Source organism: Rhineura floridana, chromosome 4, assembly GCF_030035675.1.
Source record: "Rhineura floridana isolate rRhiFlo1 chromosome 4, rRhiFlo1.hap2, whole genome shotgun sequence".
In the NCBI taxonomy this organism is placed as follows: domain Eukaryota; kingdom Metazoa; phylum Chordata; class Lepidosauria; order Squamata; family Rhineuridae; genus Rhineura; species Rhineura floridana.
This window is the reverse complement of record NC_084483.1, coordinates 149,946,509-149,964,618: the sequence shown is the minus strand read 5'-3', so window position 1 is coordinate 149,964,618 and position 18,110 is coordinate 149,946,509. Positions and strand designations below refer to the sequence as shown.

Genomic DNA, 18,110 nt, shown 5'->3' with positions numbered 1-18,110 from the left:
TTTCTTGCAAACACATTTTCTGAGCAACCAAAAAAACAACTGTATGTGTGGACATCACCAAATGGTCAATGTGGTACAGATCATAAACTGGTCATATTGAAAATCAGAGTAATGCTAAAGGAGAACAAAGCAATCATAATGCCAAAATGCAATTCAAATAACAAAAATAACATAAGAAGTATATAAAGATCAAAGAAGGCACAGATTTGATGCTTTAAACTTAGTTGACAGAGAACCAGAAGAACTATGGAATGAAGTCAGAGACATTATCAGGGAAGAATGCAAAAAGACAATACCTCTAGTTAAAAAGAGAGAAAGACCTCAATGGATGACTGAAGAAACTCTTAAAATGGTTAAAGACAGAAGGAAAGCAAAAGCTAAAGGAGATAGAAACACGGTTAGAACCGTAAATGCAACAATACAGTGACTAGTATGTAGGGATTACGTACAACTAATTACAATAGTTACTGTATAGAAAAAGAAGAGGACAACAAGCCCTTTTCCAAAAGATTAGAGAAATTAAAGGGAAATTTAAACCAAGAGTAGGGATGTTAAATAATCAACAGGGGAACACACTGACTGACCGAGATAAAATAAAAGGAAGATGGAAGCAATACACTGAAGAACTCTATAAAAGAAATGCAAGGATGACAGATTCATTCACGGAGGAACCGTATGATGAAGAACCATAAATTTTAGAATGTGAGGTGAAAGCTGCTCTTAAAATACTTCGAAGAAACAGATCACCTGGAACAGATAGCATACCACTAGAATTGCTACAAGCTACTGAGACTGAATCTGTCCAAATTTTGACAAAAATTTGTCAGCAAATATGGAAAAGTAAACAATGGTCCACAGACTGGAAGCACAATCATTAACCAAAATGGAGACAATAGTCAAGGTCCTCAAATGTAAAGATGTATCACTGAATACTAAAGTGAGGATCATTCAGACCATGGTATTCCCGATCTCTATGTATGGATGTGAAAGTTGGACAGTGAAAAAAGTGGGTAAAAGAAAATCAACTCGTTTGAAATGTGGTGTTGGAGGAGAGCTTTGTGCATACCATGGACTGTGAAAAAGACAAATAATTGGGTGTCAGAACAAATTAAACCAGAACTGTCACTAGAAACTAAAAAATGATGAAACTATCATATTTTGGACACATAATGGGAAGACATGATTCTCTAGAAAAGACAATAAAGCTGGGAAAAACAGAAGGGAGTAGAAAAAGAGGAAGGCCAAACAATAGATGGATGGATTCCATAAAGGAAGCCACAGACATGAACTTACAAGATCTAAACAGTGTGGTTCATGACAGATGCTATTGGAGGTCACTGATTCATAAGGTTGCCATAAGTCGTAATTGACTTGAAGGCATATAATAACAGCAAGAAAGCCTGTGTGGGTGTGTTAGAATTACTATTCCGTAGCATCATCTCTGCCACTAAGGAAGGGCCCTTCCGATCACTTAGTTAGTTAGTTAGTTATTCTTTATTTATATCCCGCCATCCTTCCAATACTGGAACTCGCGGCAGCTTCCAGATAAAAGCACATATAATTAAAACATACAGAATCTACTTAAAATGAAATTAAACTACATCCAATATTAAAACCAATCATATTGCTAGATAAAAAGGAATCAAAACCAATTTTAAAATAGTAAAATTCGGCATTAGTAGTGCAGTTCCCCATAGTCCCAACTTTAGCAACCGTCAGTACCAAAAGCTTGTTGGAATAGGAAAGATTTTGCTTGACACCGGAAGGACTGCAGGGAGGGGGTCATTCTTATATCCCTAGGAAGAGCATTCCACAGCCTAGGGACTGTTAGTTTCCAACATGGTTGGTGACTCTGTAAAGGCTGGACCTGCAGTAGAAGATCCCCTCTGTCCTCATCCCGTGATGCAGGAGTGGTGGCTGTGGTCACTCCTTGCGGAGAGAAGTGCACTTCTACATTCTCAGAAGAATCATCCTCTCTATTATTACTCCACATATTTCAGAGTTCAATTAGGACTGCAAAAACGGGTTTCAGGACTCAGCTGCAACCTTGACACTGAACACTGAAAAGAGGGATTTGTGTGGCTTGCCAACACTTCCGATCTCAGTCTTCACACTACGAGAGGCTTCGGATGGACAGATCGAAGATGGCGCTTTCACACATGAGGCTTAAAGCCGCTGTTCCCATCTACTCTGCCATCTGATTATAAAACCTACATTGGCCAGAATGTTCATACACATTACACGTGCCTCTCCTCCGTAGGAACAAGGGCCAGATGTCGTTGCACTCCCTAAGTAGTGCAAGAGACACTGCGAGGCTGCTGTGTGAAAAAGGAGGCGGGAGACGACTCTACAAGGGGGGGGGCAAACAGGAGCAGTGGCCCGCCCTCTGCCATCAGTCCCCATCGGGACTGAGGCTTCACTCTACTCAGCGACGAAGTATCCACGGCTGCAGGATTAATCGGAGCCCCCTTCCCTCAGTACCTTGAACGTGAGCCAGAGCCGGAACTCCAAAACCGGTTTCTTTCATTAACCTAAATAAAATAAAATAAATAAACAAACGAAAAGGCTAGACTTCCGGGTTACTTTTGCCGCCACGTTTAGCTTTGGTTTTTCACGTGTTTTGAGTTTGAGGAGTACAGCTGCTTATAAGAGACAGAGGAGAAATTCGAGACAGCGATTGTATGAGGAGAGCTGTGCTTCCTCCACTTCACCGGCCAAACTGAAGTAGAATCAGCAACAAGAATACGTACGCGGGATCTGCAACAACACTGTCGTGTTTGTGTGAAAGATACTTAAAGAGAGACGGGGAGGCTGAGGATCAGGTGGTTTTTAATACTATTTTTAAACCCGAAGGGGACGGGAAGGCTGGTTTATTATGCTCGTCTTGCGGACTGAGCATAGTCTGTTGTTACCCACCTAGTGGCAGATTGGATGGAGCTGAGAGTGATTTATGGCACCTCTGCAGTGTACGCTCCTTAATGCAAGTGGTGGTGGTGGTTGTTACGTGCCTTCAAATCGATTTCGACTTATGGCGACCCTATGAATCAGTGACCTCCAATAGCATCTGTTGTAAACCACCCTGTTCATATCTTCTAAGTTCAGGTCTGTGGCTTCCTTTATGGAATCAATCCATCTCTTGTTTGGCCTTCCCCTTTTTGTACTTGTTTTTCCCAGCATTATGTCTTTTCTTGTTAATATGTCATCTCAATATGTGTCCAAAGTAAAGTATGATAACCTCAGTTTCATCATTTTAGTTTCTAATGGAGTGAAAAAACAACTGACTCAGGGTGTGGCTTACAGCAACCCTGTTAAGTAGTCCAAGGTTTACTCAGAGTAGACCCAGTGAAACTGCTGGGCCTAAGTTAGCCATGTCTATTAAGTTCAATGGGTCTAGTGTGAGTATAATTAATGTTGTATACATGCCCCAGGGTTGTTGCCTCCAGACTGAGATAGTATTGTGATCGTCACATTCCATACGGGGCTGGGGTGCATAGTGGCTTACAAAAATTTATCTGATGGCAGTTTTAATAACTATCACCTGTTACTCAAACATTTGGCGAAATACAGTGCCAGAGATGCAAGCATCTACTGAGATGACAAACAAGAGAATAATAATACAATAGTATATACAGATATTTCATAATCATATTGAAAACAGAATACAATAGAGAAAAAACCCATACAAAACACACCTCACACTAAAGCAAACGTTAATGTAGCTGAATAGCCATTCCCATCGCCCCTGCAAAACCTAGCCTTCACAACAACGCTTCGCTTCGCTGAGCGCAGACGCTATTTTCTATGTAAAATGGAGATTCCTCGACAAAATAAGAAACTAGGGGTGTGTTGCTCTACTCTTTTTTCGTCTATGGGTACTTAGTTCCTAAACTGCAACTAACTTATTTTCCCTCTAGCGGCCTCTAGTGCCTGGGAGGGCGTCAATCTCGGAAGTGAGACTTGCCCATGTACATCAACGGAGAAAAACGAAATTGTATCGTGGCTGTGATTGAGCACCAGCATATTCACCTCCAAACTCTTCTGGGGGAAAGCATTGCATTCAAAAAGCCTGAGGTAGTGCAACCGAGGAGAAATGTTACCATTTGATTCTGCTGCTTATAAAAATTAGCCTTTTAGGGGCTATGCTTTTAACTATTGATTTTATTCACTAATACGCAAAAAAACTTGCGGTTTAAGAATGTACATATAGCCCACAGATATTTCTACCAAACTTTAAAAAGCAGGGAAATTGGGCAGCTATAGTGAATGCACCAGGGGAGCAGGAGACCTGAACTCCTCTCTGAGATACTGTACTGCCCTACAAAGTTGTCAAAATACAAACACAATTTGGGTTGGTCTTTCACAGTCCAATCCTCTTGCTGTGTAGCTTGGAAGAATTTGGTAACATGTGCCTCTAATTGTTTCTATTAAGGTCAGAGTATGGGGCAAGGTCAGTATTAGGATTACAGGTACTCTGTGAACATGGCGGATTTTTAATGAATTTCAACAGATTATGAGAACTCTGGCAGAAAAAAGTCCAAAAGGGCTCTGAGGTTTTTCTCTCTCTTTTTAGACTTTGAACCCTCGATTCTCTGACTGTTTTGTGTATCGCCATGAACATTGACAGGGTTGTTAAGCAAGCGTTTCTGAGTTCAGAACTATAAGTTTTGTAAGGTTTTGTTTTCAAATGAGCTTATGGGAAGCATCAGAATGGCATGGTGGAGTATTTTCCATTTAACATTGCGGAATGTGAAAAATCCATGCTGGCTATAGTATACAGCCACTCTTGTGGCTGTATAATTCATATTTTGATTTTTTTAGAACTTGTTTTTAACTTTAATTTATAGACGATGTCAATGTTTATTTTATATTCTTGGTAAGCCACTTAGAAGGTTTTCAGAGGGCTCTGGGGGATTTTCCGGCTGAGAAGATTGGCGCTCCTGTCAAAGCCCTGGTCGAAATGTGGAATGCGGAGATGACTCGGGCTGTTGACACGATTGCTGCTGCGTGCCCTATCCTGTGTAGAGCTCATGCAGCTCCATGGTATACCCCGGAGCTGAGAGCGATGAAACAAAATAGGAGACAGCTTGAGCGGAAGTGGAGGCAAACTCCCAATAGATGCAATTATGCGCTGGTAAGTGGTTCCACTAAGCTGTACTTAGAAGCGGTGAGGGTGGCGAAAAAACAATACTTCGCTGCCACCATTAAGTCATCCCTTTCCTGCCCAGCGGAGCTTTTTAGAGTTGTCCGAGGGCTACTTCATTCTGGCTCTCAGGACATGGCAGAGTCATCGGTAGCCCGCTGTAATGAGTTTGCTGGACACTTCCAGAATAAGATCCTATGCATCTTTCGGGACTTAGACTCCCAGTTTATAGTAGTTGATCCTATTGAGGTGTCCAGAGCGCAGTCTTGTCATGTTTTATTGGATGAGTTTCAGTTGGTTCAGCTTGAGGACATGGACAAGGTACTTGGACAGGTACGTGCAACCACTTCGGTACTAGATCCTTGCCCCTCTTGGCTTATAAAAGTTAGCAGGGATGGAACAGTTGGCTGGGCCAGGGAAGTGATAAATGCCTCTTTACGAGAGGGAGTGGTCCCTGGTTGTCTGAAGGAGGCGGCAGTAAGACCACTCCTGAAAAAACCTTCCTTGGACCCAGAAGATTTCAACAGCTACAGACCAGTAGCGAATGTTCCATTCCTGGGCAAGATCCTGGAACGAGTGGTTGCTGGCCAACTCCAGGCGCTATTGGATGAAACTGATTATCTAGATCCATTTCAATCGGGTTTCAGGCCCGGTTTCGGCACTGAGACAGCCTTGGTCGCCCTGTATGATGACCTATGTCGGGAGAGGGACAGAGGGAATGTAACTCTGCTGATTCTCCTTGATCTCTCAGCGGCTTTTGATACCATCAACCATGGTATCCTTCTGGAGAGGCTCGCGGAGTTGGGAGTTGGAGGCACTGCTTGGCAGTGGTTCCGCTCCTACTTGGCGGGTCGTCTCCAGAAGGTAGTGCTTGGGGAACATTGCTCGACACCGTGGGACCTCCAATGTGGAGTCCCACAGGAATCGGTTCTGTCCCCCATGCTTTTCAACATCTACATGAAACCGTTGGGTGCGGTCATCAGGAGTTTTGGAGTGCGTTGTCATCAGTATGCTGATGACACGCAGCTCTACTTCTCCTTTTCATCTTCTTCAGGTGAGGCTGTCAATGTGCTGAACCGCTGCCTGGCCGCGATAATGGACTGGATGGGAGCTAACAAACTGAGGCTCAATCCAGACAAGACTGAGATGCTGCTCGTGGATGGTTTCTCTGACCAGGTGGTGGATATTTACCCTGTCCTGGATGGGGTTACACTCCCCCTAAAGGAGCGGGTTCGTAGTCTGGGAGTTTTCTTAGATCCTTCCCTGTCACTTGAGGCTCAAGTGGCCTCGGTGGCTCGGAACGCGTTCTACCAACTTCGGTTGGTAGCCCAGCTATGTCCCTACCTGAGCAGAGGGGACCTTACATCAGTTGTACATGCTCTGGTAACCTCACGATTAGACTACTGCAATGCGCTCTACGTTGGGCTGCCTTTGAAGACAGTTCGGAAGCTACAGCTTGTCCAAAATGCGGCGGCCAGATTAATAACGAGGACCAAGCGGTCGGAACACATAACACCTGTTCTGGCTTGCTTACATTGGCTGCCAATATGCTTCTGGGCCAGATTCAAAGTGTTGGTTTTAACCTATAAAGCCCTATACAGCGCGGGACCACGATACCTGTCGGAACGCCTCTCTCGATATGAACCTGCCCGGACACTGCGCTGTATATTGAAAGCCCTGCTCTGAGTCCTGACTCATAGAGAGGCTCGGAGGGTGGTGACAAGAACTAGGGTCTTCTCAGTGGTGGCCCCCGAACTCTGGAATAGTCTCCCCGTTGAGGTGCGTACAGCGCTGACGCTGCTGTCTTTTCAGCGCCAGCTTAAGACCTGCCTCTTTTCTATGGCGTTTTAATTTAAATTTTAAAAAAATTATGTAATCTGATTTTTGCACTTTATACGTTTTTGTAATATTTATTATGCACTTTTTATGAGATGTATTTTGTATTTTCTGTTGTACACTGCCCAGAGAGCTATTGCTATTCGGGGGTTATAAAAATCTAATAAATAAATAAATAAATAAATAAATATTTACAGTTAAATTATATTTATCATCATCATCATCTGGGAGCACATATAAAGAACATCCTCATCTGCAGCTGGATTTTTCTGAAAAGTCTAATCACTAGTCATGTTACAACCTTCTAACACTGAGAGCCTAAATATATTGACTTTGAAGTAAACATGATACATTTTTATGATGGCAGATGTGTTTGATGTGCTCACCCTGGTCTTCCCTATGGGGAGCACTTAAAAGTACAAAAAAGGAGGGCTGGCATATCATGTCTCCATATACAGAGACATGCAGCACCCACATGCTATACAGCCACAATTGGTTTTGGAGATGTACATCTCCTTTTCACACAGTTTGAGATCTTTACAACTCCTCCCCATCTAAATAAAATGCTGACTCCACAAAATGCTTTTTTTATATAAATAAAAGTAAAATGTGGGTTTACACTATTGATGAATGTTTTTATGATTAAAACAAACAATTCCAACTTAAAAGTGGTATTTTGTGCCACAAGAAATTCTAGTGAAACCAATGATTAAGCTTCAGAGTTCACCAACCTTTTTGGCCCATGGGCACATTTGGAATTTTGAGAGTGTACCATGGGGACCACCCCCTCTGGTCACTTATTCTTACAGGTCATGCTTCCCTTCCGAGACAGATGAACAGACAGGCACACACACAGATTCTTTGCTTTTTCATGGAGTTTTTTCACAGAGTACAATTAAAGTGGAACCTCTTGAATTTGCCTGATTTTACATGGGTTACCCAAATAAAGTAACAGAAGAATCCAAAACCCATCCAGGCAGCAGTGGGCATGATGCAGGAGAGTAGCCACTGGTGCATCTGCAACCCTGTCACTCACACCACCTGGGCAGAAGGTGGAAGGGCAGGCAGCAGCCTGCTCTGGGCTATAACAGCCTGAAGTTGGTGTAGTAATCAAGCCCGATGCTGTCGAGTGAGATTCAGCTGATTGTCTTTCCCCACACTGCAACACCCTGGAGGTTTTCTGCAGGCTTCCCACCAGCAGTATGCCTGCCTATGGAGCTGTCCTGGGCTGGATGGAGGGATGCCTCCACTCAACCCAACTGCACTTGACTAAATCATTGGAATATTGCACAATACAAATCTTAGATCTGGCACTAGGCAGCACCACAAAAAACATTGATCCAGGCATGAATCCTCATTATTTTTACATAGGCTGAAAACAAATCCACCAAGAAATGACAGAACATATATCTAAGGGTTGGTGGTTTTGAGGGGATCTCATGTAAATATGATGATCCATAAGGATCCATGCTTCAGCTTGTTTTGCACATGGGCAGCACTAGAGTTTAGAGTTCAATCAGTGATGATGGATGTGATCTGTGATTTCATGGAGATTTTGGAAGTGGAATTATTTTGAAAAGACCTGTTTCCTGGATCCAGTGCACAAGTGTGTGTGTGTTTCTGTCTTGCTAGCACTCCAGTCTCATTCTCTCTTTCTGGCACCTGACTCCTGTGACACCCTACTTTCTGTCCACAGATTGATCAGTTTTCCAGATCACTCCCCTTTCCCTCCTATCCCTTACCCTTCTATCCTCTTGGTCGCCTTCCATTTTGTTCAACCGATCAGGTTGCCAATCTGAGCCTTGAAAAGCACAGAGCAAAAACAGGAAGTGGAAAATAGCAGCGCTTTCACTTTTTCAGCTTTATATGCTTTCAAAAAGGAAAAAATGTGCCAGCAAAGCCATCTCATGGTGGCAGAGGCAGTGAGCACAGAGGCTTTGCAGGGGCCCAGGAAAAGTCCTCAAGGACACCATTGTAGCCACAAGTGCCAGCTCTATCATACAGTTTGGCTGTAGGCTGGCATAAAAAGCAATGACACCTTGAATTTTCTGAAATTGCATAAAAACTGTCTGATATTGTTTAACCTTGTGCTATCATTAGTTAATAACATCCCAAAAGGCAGGCATTCTATTGGATCAGGATCTATGTTATCCTGGATCCCAATACTGAACTCATTCTCTGAATGTGGAAAGAAGTAAAATGGTGCCATCCACACACAGGAGACTTGGTATGTTCAAGCTTAGGGAAACTGAAAGGCTTTGAGAAGTGCAAAAATATTTGGGGAGAGGAGAACCCAAAAACAACTCAAAGAAGGATGAGCATGTTTAATGGGAATGGAATGCTGTATACTGTTGGGGGGGAAAATAGGGGGTGGTGAGTGAGAATTGAATGGGATATCCTGAAAGAACATAAGAACATAAGAAGAGCCTGCTGGATCAGGCCAGTGGCCCATCTAGTCCAGCATCCTGTTCTCACAGTGGCCAACCAGGTGCCTGGGGGAAGCCCGCAAGCAGGACCCGAGTGCAAGAACACTCTCCCCTCCTGAGGCTTCCGGCAACTGGTTTTCAGAAGCATGCTGCCTCTGACTAGGGTGGCAGAGCACAGCCATCACGGCTAGTAGCCATTGATAGCCCTGTCCTCCATGAATTTGTCTAATCTTCTTTTAAAGCCATCCAAGCTGGTGGCCATTACTGCATCTTGTGGGAGCAAATTCCATAGTTTAATTATGCGCTGAGTAAAGAAGTACTTCCTTTTGTCTGTCCTGAATCTTCCAACATTCAGCTTCTCTAAATGTCCATGAGTTCTAGTATTATGAGAGAGGGAGAAGAACTTTTCTCTATCCACTTTCTCAATGCCATGCATAATTTTATACACTTCTATCATGTCTCCTCTGACCCGCCTTTTCTCTAAACTAAAAAGCCCCAAATGCTGCAACCTTTCCTCGTAAGGGAGTCGCTCCATCCCCTTGATCATTCTGGTTGCCCTCTTCTGAACCTTTTCCAACTCTATAATATCCTTTTTGAGATGAGGCGACCAGAACTGTACACAGTATTCCAAATGCGGCCGCACCATAGATTTATACAACGGCATTATGATATCTGCTGTTTTATTTTCAATACCTTTCCTAATTATCGCTAGCATGGAATTTGCCTTTTTCACAGCTGCCGCACACTGGGTCGACATTTTCATTGTGCTGTCCACTACAACCCCGAGGTCTCTCTCCTGGTCGGTCACTGCCAGTTCATACCCCATGAGCGTATATGTGAAATTAAGATTTTTTGCTCCAATATGCATAATTTTACACTTGTTTATATTGAATTGCATTTGCCATTTTTCTGCCCATTCACTCAGTTTGGAGAGGTCTTTTTGGAGCTCTTCGCAATCCCTTTTTGTTTTAACAACCCTGAACAATTTAGTGTCATCAGCAAACTTGGCCACTTCACTGCTCACTCCTAATTCTGGGTCATTAATGAACAAGTTGAAAAGTACAGGTCCCAATACCGATCCTTGAGGGACTCCACTTTCTACAGCCCTCCATTGGGAGAACTGTCCGTTTATTCCTACTCTCTGCTTTCTGCTTCTTAACCAATTTCTTATCCACAAGAGGACCTCTCCTCTTATTCCATGACTGCTAAGCTTCCTCAGAAGCCTTTGGTGAGGTACCTTGTCAAACGCTTTTTGAAAGTCTAAGTACACTATGTCCACTGGATCACCTCTATCTATATGCTTGTTGACACTCTCAAAGAATTCTAATAGGTTACTGAGACAGGACTTTCCATTGCAGAAGCCATGCTGGCTCTGCTTCAGCAAGGCTTGTTCTTCTATGTGCTTAGTTAATCTAGCTTTAATAATACTTTCTACCAGTTTTCCAGGGACAGAAGTTAAGCTAACTGGCCTGTAATTTCCGGGATCCCCTCTGGATCCCTTTTTGAAGATTGGCGTTACATTTGCCACTTTCCAGTCCTCAGGCACAGAGGAGGACCCAAGGGACAAGTTACATATTTTAGTTAGCAGATCAGCAATTTCACCTTTGAGTTCTTTGAGAACTCTCGGGTGGATGCCATCCGGGCCCGGTGATTTGTCAGTTTTTATATTGTCCATTAAGCTTAGAACTTCCTCTCTCGTTACCACTATTTGTCTCAGTTCCTCAGAATCCCTTCCTGCAAATGTTAGTTCAGGTTCAGGGATCTGCCCTATATCTTCCACTGTGAAGACAGATGCAAAGAATTCATTTAGCTTCTCTGCAATCTCCTTATCGTTCTTTAGTACACCTTTGACTCCCTTATCATCCAAGGGTCCAATCGTCTCCCTAGATGGTCTCCTGCTTTGAATGTATTTATAGAATTTTTTGTTGTTGGTTTTTATGTTCTTAGCAATGTGCTCCTCAAATTCTTTTTTAGCATCCCTTATTGTCTTCTTGCATTTCTTTTGCCAAAGTTTGTGTTCTTTTTTATTTTCTTCATTTGGACAAGACTTCCATTTTTTGAAGGAAGACTTTTTGCCTCTAAGAGCTTCCTTGACTTTGCTTGTTAACCATGCTGGCATCTTCTTGGCCCTGGCGGTACCTTTTCTGATCTGCGGTATGCACTCCAGTTGAGCTTCTAATATAGTGTTTTTAAACAACTTCCAAGCATTTTCGAGTGATGTGACCCTCTGGACTTTGTTTTTCAGCTTTCTTTTTACCAGTCCCCTCATTTTTGTGAAGTTTCCTCTTTTGAAGTCAAATGTGACCGTGTTGGATTTTCTTGGCAATTGGCCAGTTACATGTATGTTTAATTTAATAGCACTGTGGTCACTGCTCCCAATCGGTTCAACAACACTTACATCTCGCACCAGGTCCCGGTCCCCACTGAGGATTAAGTCCAGGGTTGCCGTCCCTCTGGTCGGTTCCATGACCAACTGGTCTAGGGAATAGTCATTTAGAATATCTAGAAACTTTGCTTCTTTGTCATGACTGGAACACATATGCAGCCAGTCTATGTCCGGGTAGTTGAAGTCACCCATTACTACCACATTTCCTAGTTTGGATGCTTCCTCAATTTCATATCTCATCTCAAGGTCTCCCTGAGCATTTTGATCAGGGGGACGATAGATCGTTCCCAGTATTAAGTCCCTCCTGGGGCATGGTATCACCACCCACAACGATTCTGTGGAGGAGTCTGCCTCTTTTGGGGTTTCGAGCTTGCTGGATTCAATGCCTTCTTTCACGTATAGAGCGACTCCGCCACCAATACGTCCTTCCCTGTCCTTCCGATATAGTTTATATCCAGGGATAACCGTATCCCACTGGTTTTCTCCATTCCACCAGGTCTCCGTTATGCTCACTATATCAATGCTCTCCTCTAAGACCAAGCACTCCAGTTCTCCCATCTTGGTTCGCAGGCTCCTAACATTAGCGTACAGGCACTTGTAAGCAGTGTCTCTCTTCAAGTGTCTTTGGCACTTGTGGTTAGGCCTGTGGTAATTTTGCTCTTCTGAATTTATATCCTGTGCCCTTGCTCTCACAATGCCTACTTCTAGGCCTACCCCTTTTAAAATTTCATCATTTCTTTGGTTTTTATCCCAGGGGGGAGGTTTATTCCGAACCGGACCTTTCTCAGCTCCTGTCGGGTTTCCCCCCTCAGTCAGTTTAAAAGCTGCTCTGCCACCTTTTTAATTTTAAGTGCCAGCAGTCTGGTTCCATTCTGGTTCAAGTGGAGCCCGTCCCTTTTGTACAGCCCCGGCTTGTCCCAAAATGTTCCCCAGTGCCTAACAAATCCAAACCCTTCCACCCGACACCATCGTCTCATCCACGCATTGAGACTGCGAAGCTGGGCCTGTCTAGCTGGTCCTGCGCGTGGAACCGGTAGCATTTCAGAGAAAGCCACCTTGGAGGTCCTGGCTTTCAGCATCCTACCTAGCAACCTAAATTTTGCTTCCAGGACCTCACGGCTGCATTTCCCCATGTCGTTGGTGCCAACGTGCACCACGACCACTGACTCCTTCCCAGCACTGTCTACCAAACTATCTAAACGACGGGCGACATCCGCAACCTTCGCACCAGGCAGGCAAAACACCTTGCAGTCTACACGCCCATCACACACCCCACTGTCTATGTTCCTAATGATCGAATCACCCACTACAAGGATCCCTCCACCCTCTGGAGATATATCCTCGGCACGAGAGGATAGCTGCTCATCCCCCAAGGAATGGGTCCCTTCTAAGGGATCGTTTCCCTCTTCCTCAGCTGGATGCTCTCCTTCCCCGAGAACATCGTTCTCCATGATAGCAGGAGAGCTATCATCGTTGGAGTGGGACACAGCTATAATGTCCCTGAAGGCCTCCTCCACACACCTCTCTGCCTCTCTCAGCTTTTCCAGGTCCACCACCTTGGCCTCAAGGAAATGAAGTCGTTCCCGGAGAGCCAGGAGCTCATTGCACTGAGAGCATACCCACGACTTCTGTCCAACAGGCAGATAGTCGTACATGCTGCAGGCGGTGCAAAACACTGGAAAGCCCCCACACCCCTGCTGGCTTCTTACCTGCATAGTTTTGTTTAAGGTTTATTACGTCAATGGGTTGGAGACTGCGGTTTAGTTGAGGTCAGGGAACAGATGGGCAGAGTGGGGGGCCCTGGCCTCCTCGCCCTGCTGCTGAACTCGCTCTGCTGCTTAACTCGCCTTGACGCTTTGTCAGCTGGGGCTCCCTCTAGCTCGTGGAGCATGACTGGCTAGCTGGAACACTGAACAGGAGCACTCTACACTGCCATTTGTTTGGGGTGATCTCCTTGTTAGTGTAGTGATCAGTGATGTTAATTTTTTTCTGGAGTTTTTCTAGACAGTTTTCCTGTGCAAATTAGGCTAATTTCCAAAGGGTAATTTACATTAGAAAAATGAGTTTGTATTGGAAAATATTCTGATGCCTTACAAAGTGATTAAATCTGGCATGTCTGTTACTTATATTTAGTAAACAAAGCTTGAAACTGCCAAGCTTGCCTAACATTGTATTTGAAATTGGCATCCATACATTTGTTAATAATTAACTTCTGAAATTGAAAGTTTACTGTGGAAAAATAGAACACTGGAAAATTTTCTGGCCCACATCACTGGTAGCAATGAGGAATCAGTCTTCTGTTCTTCTTTGAACCTGAAGATTCCTTTCACTTTTTGCAGCTCTCTTTTCTATTAACTGTGGCTTCTGCTTCAAAAGCCCCAAAAGACAGGATGTTAAGTAGTGTTCAGCAACCAGAAAGTAGGAAGTTGCCATAAACTAAGTCAGACTATTGGTAAACAAGATCAATATTGTTGACACTGACCGGCAATAGCTCTCCAGGATTTCAGGCAGCAGTCCTTCCCAGCCCTACCTCAAGATGCCTGGGACTGAATCTAGGACATTTTGCAGGCAACACATGCACTCTACCACTGAACCATAGCTCTGTTAGTCCCTGGGCCAAATTCTTTTAATTGGTGGGTACATTCTCCAGGCCAACCCAGCAGCAAAAAGTGTTGTAGAGGAGTAGCCTACAAACCAGCTGGGGCTTAGAAATTTGGCTGACATTCCCCATTCCCTTCTAGTTTCTTCTGCAGGATATAAACTGAAAATTCAACACAAGAAGTAACTGACACTTACCAAAGATCTTCACTGTTCTTTAAGAATACATAGTAACCTCCAAAGAGAGGGCTAAGGACCCCTAGAGATTCACCATTAACCACTGACTTCCTATGTGTTTTCAGCCTTTGGATTGTGTTAACTTCTTTCACATTTGACTTTGTTCAGCCCTTATCTTGTTTTTGCTGTATTACTGAAGATAAGGAGAAATTTTATGGAGGATCAGACTTTCTTTATAAGCAATGCCAACTTAAGAATGTTTATTTAGAACTAATTTATTTATTGAAAACATCTATTCCCCACTTATCCGTCAATGGTCTCCAAGGCAGCTTACATACAAAATTAAAACAATTCAAGAAAATGCAGACTAAAATCAGCAATGAAAATAGTATCAACATAAACGTTAAAAGCTGCAAGCAATTATGTAAATATATTATGGAAAAAGTATGTGAGAATATGATAGCTTTCACCTGGCACCCAAAGAATAGTAGGGTGGACAATAAATGAATATGTTTGGGAAGGGCATTCCATAAATATAGGTTTGGAGAAAAGGTTCCATCCTTAGTGGCCACATCTAATCTCAGAAGGTGGGGGGACCCAGAGGAACAGGTCCTCTACAGAGAATCTCAGTCCACTGGCAGGTTTAGAAGGAGTAGGCAGTGTTTCAGTAAGTCTTACTAAGTTCATAGATCCATAGATTAGTAGAATTGGAAGGGGCATATAAGGCCATCAAGTCCAACCTCCTCCTTAATGCAGGAATCCAGCTTAAAGCATACCTGACAGGTGGCTGTCCATCTGTCTCATTAATGCCTCCAGTGTTAGAGAGTCCCCCACCTCCCTAGGTAATTGACTTAATTGTTGTATTGCTCTAACAGTAAGGATTTTTTTCCTGATGTTCAGCTGAAATCTGGCTCCCTGCAAGTTGAGCCCATTATTCCATGTCCTGCATTTTGGGATGATCGTGAAGAGATCCTGGCCCTCCTCTGTGTGACAAGCTTTCAAGTAACTAAAGAGTGCTATCATATCTCCCTTCAGTTTTCTCTTTTCAAGGATAAACATGCCCAATTATTTCAGTTTCTCCTGATAGGGCTTTGTTTCTAATCCCCTAATCAGCCTTGTTGTCCTCCTCTGAACCTTTTCCAGTTTATCTGCATCCTTAAAGTGCGGTGTCCAGAACTGGACGCAGTACTCAAGATGATGTGACTAATGCCAAATTGAGGTGAACTAGTACCTCATGCTATTTGGAAACTATACTTTGTTAATGCAGCTTAAAATAGCATTTGACTTTTTTGCAGCCACGTTGCACTGTTGGCTCATATTCAGTTGGTGATCAACAACAATTCCAAGATCCTTCTTGCATGTAGTACCTCATGCTATTTGGAAACTATACTTTGTTAATGCAGCTTAAAATAGCACTTGACTTTTTTGCAGCCATGACGCATTGTTGGCTTATATTCAGTTGGTGATCAACAACAATTCCAAGATCCTTCTCGCATGTAGTATTGCTGAGCAAAGTATACCCCATCTTAAAACTGTGTACTCAGCTTCTTTTTCTTAGGTGTAGAACTTCACACTTATCTCTGTTAAACTTCATTCTGTTGTTTTCAGCTCAATGCTCCAGCCTATCAAGATCACTTTGAATTTTGTTTCTGTCCTCTAGGGTATTATCTGTCCTTCCCAATTTTGTATCATCTGCAAATCTGTTAAGTGTTCCCTGCACCTTCTCATCCAAGTCATTAATAAAAATGTTGTAGAGCACTGGGCCTAGAACCGAGTCCTGCAGTACTCTGCTCATTACCTCCCCTCACTTTGAGAAGGAACCACTGATAAGCACTTTTGCCTGCAGGAAGAGGAACATTGCGCTGCCAAGGAGGGAGAGCCCCTTGTCATCTGCTGCTGCTGTGCTGCTTCCCCTGGCTGTCACCACCACCACCCTTCCTGCTGGACTGCTACTATTAACAGCTGCCATGCCCTGCAGGACCAGGTCCCAGGTACTCAGCCAGCTGTGGCTAACCTTTTCCACCTGTCCCTCCTTGGAGGGATATATAGGCTGGCTGGCTGGCTGAGAGGCCTGGGAGACCTTCTGCCTGCAGGAAGAGGAACATTGCGCTGCCAGGGAGGGAGAGCCCCTTGTCATCTGCTGCTGCTGTGCTGCTTCCCCTGGCGGTCACCACCACCACCCTTCCTGCTGGACTGCTGCTATTGTATTCTATTGTATTTTAATGCTATTTAATTACTTGTTCTGTTGAGTTTGCTATTTATTTCTATGTTTTTGTATTTTATGCTGTTTTACTCTTATGTACACCGCCCAGAGAGCCTTTTGGCTTTGGGCGGTATAGAAATTAAATTAAATAAAAAAAATTTTTTTGCATATGATTCTGTAGCCAACTATGGATCCACCTGATTGTTGTTCTCTCTAGCCCACATTTAGCTAGCTTGCTAATCAGAATATCATGGAGCGTTTTGTCAAAAGCCTTGCTGAAGTCGAGATATGTTATGTCCACAGCATTCCCTCAGTGTACCAGGGAGGTTACCCAATCAAAAAATGAGATAAGATTAGTCTGGCAGGATTTGTTCTAGATAAATCCACGTTGGCTTCTAGTAATCACTGCATTGTTTTTGAGATGCTTGCAGACTGACTGCTTTATAATCTGGTCCAGAATTTTCCCAGGGATTGATGTCAGGCTGACCGGTCTGTAGTTCCTAGGTTCCTCTTTTTTTGCCCTTTTTGAAGATAGGGATAACATTAGCCCTCCTCCAGTCACCTGGCAGTTCTCCCTACCTCCACAATTTTGCAAAGATAATAGACAGTGGTTCTGAGAGTTCTTCAGCCAGTTCCTTCAATACTTTAGGATGCAGTTTATCAGGTCATGGGAATCTGAACTCATTCAAAGTAATTAGGTATTCCTTGACCATTTGTCTATCAATCTCAAACTGCAATTCTGTCCCTTCAACTTCTTGTTTGCCAGGAGGGTCAAAGACTGAACCAAAGTAGGAATTGAGCACTTCTGCCTTTTCTTTGTCATTTACTCCTAAATGTCCATAATGTGGTTGATCCAAGTAATCCATATGAATTCCTTCCATCTGTTGTTACTGTGGAAGATGTAGGGCAGATATATGCAAACTTGGCATCCTGGTTTGTTGATCCCAAACAAACTCGGATTCATAAACCAACTTAAAACCCTGGTTTACAATCTTGGCTTGGTTTTGGAAGCAGCAATCCCAGATACTGGGTCTGCATATCACAGAAAGCCAAGCTTAATTGTGGCTTTCTGGTTTGCTTTACCTCTTCACATGAAGGGAAGAGTCATATAACAAGTTAGAATGATGAAGTAAAACTGCAGTTTTTTTCACTAGTGGACCCTCTTCTACCAATAGGTGTCGTTTTTCCTCTGCATATCGTTCCAGCTAGATTTGGTGGGGGAAAATTTAGGGATTACTACTACTACCAGAAGGGCGGAGATAGTACCGGAATGATAAGAAGGTGGGTGGTGTTAGACAGAAGCACGCATTCTGTGTTTCAGACTGTCTCTCAACGCACTTCCTT

General features: G+C 43.5%; 1 protein-coding gene across 4 annotated transcripts in view; it reads right to left on the bottom strand.

Moving 5' to 3' along the window:
• ABCC10 (ATP binding cassette subfamily C member 10) overlaps positions 1-14,607 on the bottom strand; it is a 46,045-nt gene extending 31,438 nt beyond the window's left edge. Inside the window, exon 1 of one of the 4 annotated variants that reach the window (XM_061624766.1) lies at positions 14,585-14,607. The gene's annotated coding sequence lies outside the window, so the exon portion shown is untranslated. The other 3 variants (XM_061624765.1, XM_061624763.1, XM_061624764.1) reach the window with 3 other exon arrangements.
• Positions 14,608-18,110: the final 3,503 nt, after the last annotated feature.